This window comes from Amblyomma maculatum, chromosome 5 (genome assembly GCF_055883805.1).
Source record: "Amblyomma maculatum isolate TAMU_Amacu chromosome 5, ASM5588380v1, whole genome shotgun sequence".
NCBI classification, from domain to species: Eukaryota; Metazoa; Arthropoda; class Arachnida; order Ixodida; family Ixodidae; genus Amblyomma; species Amblyomma maculatum.
Window position 1 is genome coordinate 54226608 of NC_139348.1, and position 9196 is coordinate 54235803.

At 49.4% G+C, this 9196-nt stretch overlaps 1 pseudogene; it reads right to left on the minus strand.

Moving 5' to 3' along the window:
• Positions 1–3473: 3473 nt before the first annotated feature.
• LOC146188322 (uncharacterized) lies at positions 3474–4388 on the minus strand (annotated as a pseudogene).
• Positions 4389–9196: the final 4808 nt, after the last annotated feature.

The window sequence follows — 9196 nt, forward strand, 5'->3', positions numbered from 1 at the left end:
GTGTCAAAAACAGCACTCGAAGCAGAGCAGCACCCTAAAAGCAGTACGCGATGCGACGAGTAGCATAGAAGTAGCATAGCCAGGCGTCTTCGCTGCTACCACACTTTGCACTGTTCCAGAGGCAGCCGGAGCTTAGTCGAAGCAGCGGCACAGCGAGATCGTACGTGGAACTTGCGAATGGGAGACGTGTAAAGGCGCAGTATCTGTCACCCATGATGAAAATCTCGCGGCTGCGAGATGTGTCAATGATATTCCGCGACTGACAGGTATAAAGCAATTATAGAACGCAGGTGAACTTTGATGCGTGCAATGGAACTCTGGTTGTGGTCGACAAAAGACGCACGATGTATCGTGTGCAGCAACGAGTGGAGTGGGAAAAGGTATTTTTCCACGGCAGATTCTGCAGTGTTCTCGGAAAATTGTTTTTTTTTTATTTGCGGCGGTTTTTTAATAGCTAAAACTAGGGAGCCTTCATGTCTCGTCGCACCGCATGCGGAAAAAAAAGGCTCAAGAAAAAACAACGAAAAAAAAAGCCTGCCAGCTGGCTCCGCCCTTTTACTTTCGGCGCCTTCAGGTTGGCCTTTCCAAAAAAAAAAATCATGGAAAAGAAAGGCGTAGTCCTCTGCCTTGTGTTCACATACAGTATGGAGGGAAAAAAAGGCCAAAGGATTGGGGAATGCCGTCAGTGAGCAAAGCTGGTGGTAGGGAGAAATGAGTGTTCACTTCAGCTCAGCCTTCCCTCCCCCATCGCGGAGGCCATGGGTATGCATTCTACATCTCAAGCTGCGTCTGAAACGTCCCCGAGTATTTTCTATTCCCACCTTGCCCCTCACCCTTCCGCCCTTTCCACATGTCAGCCGAGGAAGTACTTTGCATTTGCGCTCGGGAGTCGGGTAGGACGGACAGAAGGAAATCGTCGGGCTTCGCCGCAAGTGGCTTTGGCGGCAACGAGGCTCGCAGGCCTGGATGCCTTGTGTAGTGCGCACATTCCGGCGGTAGTGCTCGTCGACTGGGCCCTTTCTTCTTCGGCGCCGTCCATTTGTTGCTCGGCGTCTGGAGTGGACTCTGCTGCACATTTCTCCAAAAACAAGCGCCCCGCATCTCACGTGAGTGACGCAACACTTTTGGGAACGCTCATCTGCCTGTGCCGTAAGCTGGTAATATTCGTAAAACGAAAATATTTCGCGTCCGCCGAATGGGCGCGACACTGTTCTTTTTATTTTGTATGGTACGTGAACCAGTCCGGCTTTTTCCGCAACCAATGCGAGGTTTGCAAATCGGGAAGATGCTGTCCATGATTGTGAAATCTACTTCAGCCAGAGATAAGGCTGGAATTTGTCCTAACCAGTGGCTGCTTCGCTACGAAACGCAGCATGATATTTTTCAGTGGATACTTGTGCAATACTAATATCACACACACGACGCATGCAACTGAAAACTTGTGCGCGCACTACGTGGTTGGCAGAACTGTCTTACACTCGCGTAATTAAGTCCGGTTCACGCTGCGGAAACATTTGGTCGACTCTGTCTGGCGACAGCCTGTTCGCATAATGTCATCTACCCTGTCAAACTGCTTCAACACGAACTGTCTGGAAGTATGTCTTTGTCGCCTGGCTCCACAGAACGAAAAGATCTGTAGGAATGTTTGGCGAACTCCTTGTCACACCGAAAAAATAACTTCGGCGACGCTCCTCTGCTGCCTGTCTAGCCTAGCCGCGGGAGACACCGGAGACCGGCGCACCAAAGAAGAGGAGAGCCAGGGTGACCCCACCACATTTGGTGACAATTACGGCCCCCCGCTCAACTGCTTGCAAAACACAGTACTGCGGCAGACAACACAGCGATGAAGGGGAGCTTTCTTTTTTTCAAGCACTGTTTGCGAGTACGAAAACCATTAAAAAATCATCAATCATGGTTAAGCGCATGCTAGGGTGGTGTATTATCACTGGGATTTTCGCTCGGCCAGCGAACGAGCCAAACACTGCTAGCGGGTGCTGTTCGCATTTAGTCTTCGGGACCCAACTCTGTCACACCGATGTAACACCCCGGCAACCTGCCTTCTTTCACAGCTGCTTGTGTAGTGTGACAAGCTGTTTGGAAACAAGCGTCTCGGGAAACAAGTCTCCGGCTTGACGGCGGGACCTGTTTTGGGCATTTTCCTAACTGGTGTACCTTATTTCTCCTTACCACTCCCGACTGTCCTCCTCTCTCTTTCCTTCTCCCTCTCTATTTTTTCACTCTCCTGTCCACCTTTCATGACTCTTCCTCCAACGGGGGGGGGGGGGGGGGGGGGGAGGGGGGGCAATGGCGCAGAGTTGGGGGTCACGTAAACTGGTGGTGGTGCGCGCCGATGAATGCGCGGTCTCCTCCTCTCATGGCTCTCTCTCCAGCTGTCCGGGCTCGTTTGCAAGCTCAGCGGCGTGCGCTTGGTGGTGGCTGCGGTGCTTGCGCCGATGGATGTCCAGCCCTATGCGGCGTGCGCTGAGTTTGGGGGCACGTTGCGCCGATCTAAAATTCCTCTATTTACTGCTGGAAACAGAGACGCATCAGAAGTGCCTTCGGCATACAGAACCACGTCGCAGGGGTTCCATTTACATTCCCTAGCAACATCAAGTTCCTTCTTGGACGCACCTTAAAGAAAAACATTATGCAACGCCAACTAGGCCGGCCGACCTGCGAGCATGGCGTGCGGCGCTGGACTCGAAATTCCTCTATTGCCTCTCACATACTCCTCCAACTAAACCAATCCTGTGCTAGCTGCATCCGCTTGACCCCTGCAGACGTCCTAACCTTATCCTCCCACCTAATTTTCTATCGCGCGCTGCTACGCTTTCTTTCCCTCGGAATTTAATTCGTTACCCTTAGCGAAAATGTCCGACCCATGCCCATGTTTTCTTTTTGATTTAGACTAGAATGCCATTGACTTTGCACGCTGCCTATTTCGAAATGTTACGCCTACCACATTTCATACATTACCTTTCTGAGTTGTCATCAACTAAAGTAGTTAGGACCTTTTTCGTTACCCTCAAGTTACAGCCCTATTGATGAATACCGGTAGGATGCAACCGTTTTAAGCTTTCCTCGTGAGCGATACCACTGCTAGCGTTGATCTGCAAGTAATTACCAAATGGGATGCATCCCCATTCTATTCCCCTCATTATTTACCATTAATGACCCGGATCTGCGGGTACTACCTATTCCCAAAGTAGGCATATTCGCTACCCACTGTACTGAAAATTACAATAGGCAGTGAAAAAGACACTACTTACCAAAACAGCAGTAGCAGCAAAAACGCCGGGTATGGGCATAAACGCCACTTGGTGTAGAGAGAGGAAGTGGGGCGAGAGACAGTGGTGCGCATCGTGCCTGCTCTGCCAAGGCTCGTTTGGTGGCCCCGAGAGGGACCGTTAAAAAAAGAAAAAAGCTGGCAAAGCAGCTTTGCGGCCCATAGGGTCTCAAAGTGTTGATGGCAGATGACGACTGAACACTTCACATGGGGTAGTGCTTTGCGATAACCTCCATCAGTCGAAGGAAGGGGTCATGGCAGCGCCGTCCACCATTTAGAGACAGCCACCAAAGCCACCCGAGGTAGGACTCTGTAAGCGCTGGGGTCAGCTTGCGGCCGCTTCTTAAAAGACGGGCCTTGGCCTTCCGCCAACAGCTCTCAATGTCCTGAGTGTGGGCACCAGTGACGGGATTCACAAAAACTGTGAGTGATTAACGGTGTTGTGGGTGAAGTTCATGTTAACACCGCTGCTGTCCTGCAGCCCCGGTACACACTGGTACGCCGCCCACTCATCACTGACTATCATGGTCCCCGGTCGAAAGTTGTCGGCAATAATCTTTCCCAGGGTCGCCGCGTCTCGTCTGTCGACTTTAAACAGGCGAAGTTCTTTGGTGGCCACCCAGATCATCCCGAAGATCCACGGTCCGCGGTCGACTACACCGCCATAGTTGTTCTGGCGGTGTGGTGGCACATTGTCGCCTGCCAAAAGCCGGCCACGATTGTATTTGCGTTTGCCCCTCATGAGGCATTCATCTACTTGCACTTCTTCCCCCGGTCCACTCATTGGGGGCTGCTCCGCGAGCTCCGCGCAGCAAATTTCGCGGACGTAATTGGTCCAATCCGTACACGTCTGCTTCGAAATCTTCTCGTTCTGCATCTCTCTGGCGAGGGACTTGGATATCTCTTTAGACATGCAGAACGTCAAATACAGTATAGTTGACCGCGGCAGCTTTACATTAGGACTGCCTAGGCGGTCCTTACGGGCAAAAAAACTGGCCGAATCACCTCCGGCGGCTTGTAGGCCAGCCGATCCTTGCAAAGCAGCGATGCCGTGAAGTTGCGACAGTTGCTTGCGGCACCTGTTGCATCGGAACTGTGCACGTCTTCCTTTCGTCGAAGCGCGATAGTACTTCACCACTTCGCCACTGCAGTTCGGCTTGGTGTCGTTAAAGCCCAGTTGGCCGCAAACTCCCCAGTACTCTGACGTAGCCGGATGGCCTGCCGATGTGGAGGAGGGATGCGGTCGCATAGTAGACGACTGAGGTGCGAGTCGCAAACGTCGCACAAATTCTTCTTGCAACGCTTCGCCCTCCATGATGTGGCCCATCTCATTGAACTTTGGGTCCCAGCGAACCGACGACATCCTGAATTGGCGCAGGAAGCACAAACGCTTCGCAAGGTATTGCACGAAAATGGCACTTCCAAAAAGTGAAGTGACTCGAGTCGTCAAAATGCCGTGTGTAATGGGTGTTATGACCGTGCATGGTATGCACTTGCGCGCACTATTGTTCGCCTGTGGGCATGGATATGTGCTGTGGATATGTGCTGTTGGTGCAAGAGCTTTAATTGAGCCTGTTTCCATGAATCTTTTTTGTGTGAGCCTGCTTTGCTTTGTCGAGACCCTGCAAATGCCAAATTTGCCCTGTCAAGGGAACATCAAGAAAAATACAAAGAAACGTCGCCCTGTGAGAAATAGCCGGATGTGTTTTTGTTCAATTGTTCACCCTTCCCATCGAGAAGCGCTTTTAAGTGAGGAATGCCTATTGTCCAAAGGAGACACCAGAGTGACACGTCAGCTGACGTACAGGACAAGAAAGGAGCATGACGAATACGGCCATTAGAGGAATTCCCGGGTATGCAGGAAAGATTTGCAATTGTCGACAAATACGACAATTAGGCAAGATGGGGCTGTATCTGTAGACAGCATTGCTGACGCAGGGGCTGAATAGTTTCGAACATTTGTCCAAAGTACCCAAAATATATCCGGAATCCGCCCGGCTTTGCTGACCTATCCCGGAGGAAAAAGCACCGGCCTAGTTGGCGCTGCATAATTTTTTTTTTTTCAAGTGCGTCCACGAACGGACTCGATATTGCTTGCAAATGTAAATGGGGCCCCTGCGACGCAGTTCTGTATTCCGGAGGCTCTTTTGATGCGTCTGTTTCCAGCAGTAAATAGAGCAATTTCGAGTCCAGCGCCGCACGCCATGCTCGCAGGTCGGCCGGCCTAGTTGGCGTTGCATAATGTTTTTCTTTAAGGTGCGTCCACGAAGGAACTTGATGTTGCTTGGGAATTGTGTATTAGGTGCTGCCATTGTGTATTAGGTGCTGCAAACGAATTCTTGAATGCCACGCAGTACGCACTGCCAAAACAATTGTAAAATACTAATTTGACTGAAGACAAAGCGCACGGGAAGACACACACAAGAGAAGAAGACACAGGACACGCGCTAGCTCACACCTGGTTTATTGCAGCAATAACAGCAAATATATGCTGAAAAAGGGGCATGCGCAGTACATAAAAATCACATAAAGACAGAGGAAAAAATATAAGGAATATTACAAAACATTATCAAGGAATATCACAAAACCCGATCAAGAAAACTGATCTCTGCCTTCCAGAGCCGCACCGACGTATCGCTGACACACCTATCTCCCCTTTTCCCGATATGGAATGCCTCCAAAAGCTCACGCGCTGTCTTGTCACGGCCTCTGCCCAGAATCTTAATGTCAGCCAGTCGCGGCTCGCACGCAGTGCAGTTCGCGCAATGCGCTGCCAAATTTGACCCTCCACTCCTTAAAGCCCGCAAATGATCCCCTGCTCGATCATTAATACAGCGCCCAGTCTGGCCAATGTAGGCCTTCTCACAGGTCAGCGGGATCTCATAAACGACCCCCATGCAGCAGTCGACAAACCGCTTAGCATGTTTTTTCTCACAACCGCTCGGTTTTCCAGCACGCGAAATGCGTGAGCAAAGCTCCGCCATCTTCTTCGGAGCGGAGAACACCACCGGCACGCCGTGTCTGTTCGCCACTTTCTTCACGTGGTGCGCAACCTTATGCATATACGGTACCACAACAGGTTTAGCCGTATTTCTCACCGGAGCATTTTCTTTCCAAACATGGCTCGCTTGGTTTTCTGGAGCAGGGCTTCCGTCACTGACATAATGACCGCGCAGGGGTACCCAGCAGACAGCAACCGCTGTGTTTGCCTATTAAAACTCGACTGCACAGCATGCGGGCACGACTTCGTGAGGGCAGACCCTAAGCATTGGATAGCGATAGCTCTTTTAACAGTTTTAGAATGTGCCGAAGAGTAGGGCAAAAGTTGTTTCTGTGCCCGCGGAGCGTACACCCAACAAACATGATCATTCCCTAATGTAACGTTAATATCTAAAAACTGTAATGAACCCTGTGAAGGAGTTCATGAGTGAAAACCAGACCTCTCCCATTCTGCCGAAAGTTGTCCAAAATCCCACCCACCGCGTCAGTGTACGTCGAGTTTGGTAGCTTGTTAAGAACAATCAGAAAATCATCCACGTACCGGAATACTTTTAGAACACCTTTCCCATTAAAGTTCTGCTCAAGGGGCGGTCAACAAAAGCTAAAAACACATTACAAAGAACCGGAGCAACACAAGAACCAATACATATCCCTTGTTTCTGGCGATAAAATCTGTTCTCAAAAGAGATAAACGTAACACCAATATAAAACTCAAGAAAACGTATAAAATTATCCACTGTTAGAACACTAGAGTTCTGAAATTGCACAACCCCACTTTCTTCAATAGCATCTCTCACAGCAACGAACAGGGCAGCATGAGGCACCGAATAATATAAATCTTCCACGTCTACAGAGAATACATAGCCAATCGACTTATTATCCTCGAGAAAGCTCACCACTTCATTCGAATTCTTCGTTAAAAAGGGGTCTTGAAACTGCAGTGAACATAAATGCTTCTGAAGGTACTTGCTTAAAACATGCTGCCAAGTACCATTTTCACTAACAACAGACCTAAAAGGAACATTCAGCTTATGTGTTTTAGCCGTAAAAAACACTGAGAGGGCATTGCACCTAGTACTAACAATATCATTTGCTAACCTGTCGAGAACCAAGTCTTTGCACAAGGCAGCCGCTTTACCCTTCACTCTAGTGGCGCTGGACTTTACTTCCTCGAAATTCTTGGCGATCGCATCTTGCGCTCTCCTGTGGTATTCCTCTTCAGTCAACACCACGAAGCCTCCTTCCTTGTCAGACTGAAGCAGTCGTAACTCATTGTGCTGGAAGAAGGAAACAACCTTCCCCCACCCATCCTTGGAACGGCCCGCGGAGGTCAACATGTGTGTTTCCTTCATTGCCGTCTTAACCTGCCGTGCAAGATTCATTGGTTTCTGCCTTCGGAATAGTCTGTTGCCGATGGACGTGAGTGCCTTTCTGGGATTTCTGAGACCGCCTGGAAACTTTTTGAAGAGTTTTTTTAATTTGTTGAGGTCCGAGCTGTGGCGACAAGTGCGAAGATGTAAGGACCATTTGCTGGCCCTGTGTTATGCATTAGACCCTGGTTGGTTAGCCGAGATCAAGCTACGTGCCTTTAGACGCCATGCGGCTAATCTGACGGAATTCCTCTGGGCCCAGACCTTGAACCAAGCCTTGCATTCGACTGAGGGCAGGCAGAGCTGTGTTCGTCGGGCTACTGATGTGGCAGTGGTTGGTGATGCGGTGTTGCCGGGGGACATTTCCTAAGCAAGGGTCCCAAATTCTGCCAGGAACCAAGTGTACCGGGCCATGAATTGCTCGCCCTCAATCGGCAAATAGCTAGGAAGGCTGCAGGAGAAGACCAAGAAAGATGCCTTCTTGATGGTGTGGACGCGCTGATGAAAACTGCCAGGACCTCCGCGGGCCGTTCCAAGGATGGGTGGGGGAAGGTTGTTTCCTTCTTCCAGCACAATGAGTTACGACTGCTTCAGTCTGACAAGGAAGGAGGCTTCGTGGTGTTGACTGAAGAGGAATACCACAGGAGAGCGCAAGATGCGATCGCCAAGAATTTCGAGGAAGTAAAGTCCAGCGCCACTAGAGTGGAGGGTAAAGCGGCTGCCTTGTGCAAAGACTTGGTTCTCGACAGGTTAGCAAATGATATTGTTAGTACTAGGTGCATGTGCCCTCTCAGTGTTCTTTACGGCTAAAACACATAAGCTGAATGTGCCTTTTAGGTCTGTTGTTAGTGAAAATGGTACTTGGCAGCATGTTTTAAGCAAGTACCTTCAGCATTTAAATTCACTGCAGTTTCAAGACCCCTTTTTAACGAAGAATTCGAATGAAGTGGTGAGCTTTCTCGAGGATAATAAGTCGATTGGCTATGTATTCTCTATAGACGTGGAAGATTTATATTATTCGGTGCCTCATGCTGCCCTGTTCGTTGCTGTGAGATATGCTATTGAAGAAAGTGGGGTTGTGCAATTTCAGAACTGTATTGGTCTAACAGTGGATAATTTTATACGTTTGCTTGAGTTTTATATTGGTGTTACGTTTATCTCTTTTGAGAACAGATTTTATCGCCAGAAACAAGGGATATGTATTGGTTCCTGTGTTGCCCCGGTTCTTTGTAATGTGTTTTTAGCTTTTATTGACCGCGCCCTTGAGCAGAGCTTTACTGGGAAAGGTGTTCTAAAAGTATTCCGGTACGTGGATGATTTTCTGATTGTTCTTAACAAGCTACCAAACTCGACGTACACTGACGCGGTGGGTGGGATTTCGGACAACTTTCGGCAGAATGGGAGAGGTCTGGTTTTCACTCATGAACTTCCTTCACAGGGTTCATTACAGTTTTTAGATATTAACGTTACATTAGGGAATGATCATGTTTGTTGGGTGTACGCTCCGCGGGCACAGAAACAACTTTTGCCCTACTCTTCG